The 2271-nt window shown below is 39.5% G+C and overlaps 1 pseudogene; it reads left to right on the forward strand.

The window, feature by feature from the left end:
- The first annotated feature begins 632 nt into the window (after positions 1 to 632).
- On the forward strand, positions 633 to 1604 carry LOC105862323 (RNA transcription, translation and transport factor protein pseudogene; annotated as a pseudogene).
- The last annotated feature ends 667 nt before the right edge of the window (positions 1605 to 2271 follow it).

Raw genomic sequence — 2271 nt, forward strand, 5'->3', positions numbered from 1 at the left:
GAGGAGGCAGAGAGGAAAGAGGGAGAGAAGGAAAGAAAGGACAGCAAAAGGAAAAAAAGAAAAGTAAGATATAAGAAATGGAAAAGATCATGTCTCTGCTCCATGTTTGAAAGATACTTTCTCTACAACCCAAATGTCCACTGACAGATGAATGGGTAAACAAAATGTGCCAATATACATTTATACATCCGATGGAATATCCATCCTTGAAAAAGAAGAAAATTCTGACACATGCTACGACGTGGATGAAACTTGAAGACATTGCGCTGAGATAAAACAGTCACAAGAGACAAATATTACATGATTCCATTTAGATGAGGTACCCAGAGTATCGAAATTCATAGAGAAAGTGGCATGGTGGTTGCCAGGGGCCAAGGAATTATTGTTTAATTCCTCAGTGAATTATTGTGAATTATTACTGTGAATTATTGTGAAAAACGGTGAATTATCGTTTAATAGACACAGTAGCCACCCCCTAATCCACAGAGCATATATTCCAAGACCCACAGTCGATGCCTAAAACCCGGGAAAGTACTGAACCTTATGTATACTTTGCTTTTTCCTGTATATACACGCCAATGATAAAGTTTACTTTATAAATCAGACACAATAAGAAAGTAACAGCAGTCTCCCGGCCGAGGCCCGGGGGTCCAGGGCGAGAAGCGGGGACCATGTTCCGACGCAAGCTGACGGCTCTCGACTACCACAACCCTGCCGGCTTCAACTGCAAGGATGAAACAGAATTTAGAAACTTTATTGTTTGGCTAGAAGACCAGAAAATCAGACACTACAAGATTGAAGACAGAGGTAATTTAAGAAATATCCACAGCAGTGACTGGCCCAAGTTCTTTGAAAAGTATCTCAGAGATGTTAACTGTCCTTTCAAGATTCAAGATCGACAAGAAGCAATTGACTGGCTTCTTGGTTTAGCTGTTAGACTTGAACATGGAGATAATGCTGAAAAATACAAGGACTTAGTACCTGATAACGCAAAAAATGCTGACAGTGCAACTAAAAATGCAGAGCCATTGATCAATTTGGATGTAAATAATCCTGATTTCAAGGCTGGTGTGATGGCTTTGGCTAATCTCCTTCAAATTCAACGTCATGATGATTACCTGGTAATGCTTAAGGCAATTCGCATTTTGGTTCAGGAGCGCCTGACACAGGATGCAGTTGCTAAAGCAAATCAAACAAAAGAGGGCTTGCCTGTTGCTTTAGACAAACATATTCTTGGTTTTGACACAGGAGATGCAGTTCTTAATGAAGCTGCTCAAATTCTACGATTGCTGCATATAGAAGAGCTCAGAGAGCTACAGACAAAAATTAATGAAGCCATAGTAGCTGTTCAGGCAATTATTGCTGATCCAAAGACAGACCACAGACTGGGGAAAGTTGGAAGATGAACCACTAAGATTTCAGCTTCTCACCTACTTAGTACAGTTGGGAACCACGTACACTTCTGGCATGTGTTTGGAAATCAAATGTCACATTTTCCAGGGAGGAATCCTAGAAAATTGACAATGTTCTAGAGATTTACCACCACTGCTTTTTTCCTTAATAAAGTTTGGGAAAGTGGAAAAAAAAAAAAAAAAAAAAAAAAAAAAAAAAAAGAAAGTAACAGCAACTAATAATAAAATAGAACAATTATAATAACAATAATTATAATAATTATATTAATATATAATAGAATAATAAAAATATAACAATAATTATAATAACAATAACAAAAGTTATATGAATATGGTCTCTCTCTGTCTTGCTGTCTCTCAAAAAATATCTTAATATTTTCCAGTTACCTGATTGACCACAGGTAACTGAAACCTCAGAAAGTGAACCCACAGATAAGGGAGGATTCCTGTACAGAGTTTTTGTTGGGGAAGATGAAAAATTCTTGAGATGGATGATATTGTTGGCTGCCCAGCAATGTGCATGTACTGCTGAACTGTACGCTTAAAAATGGTTTAAATGAGGTTGGGCGTGGTGGCTCACTCTTATAATCCCAGTACTTAGGAGGGCTGAGGTGGGAGGATCACTTGAGCCTAGGAGTTCGAGGCCAGCCTGGGCAACATAGCAAGACCCCATCTCTACAAAAAATAAGAAACTTCGCTGGCTGTGGTGGCACATGCCTGTAGTCCCAGCTACTTGGGAGGCTGAAGCAGGAGGATCCCTTGAGCCTGGGAGTTTGAGGCTGCAGTAAGTTATGATGACACCACTGCACTCCAACCTGGGTGACAGAGCGAGACCCTGTCTCAAAAACAAACAAAAAAA

This window comes from Microcebus murinus, chromosome 30 (genome assembly GCF_040939455.1).
Source record: "Microcebus murinus isolate Inina chromosome 30, M.murinus_Inina_mat1.0, whole genome shotgun sequence".
In the NCBI taxonomy this organism is placed as follows: domain Eukaryota; kingdom Metazoa; phylum Chordata; class Mammalia; order Primates; family Cheirogaleidae; genus Microcebus; species Microcebus murinus.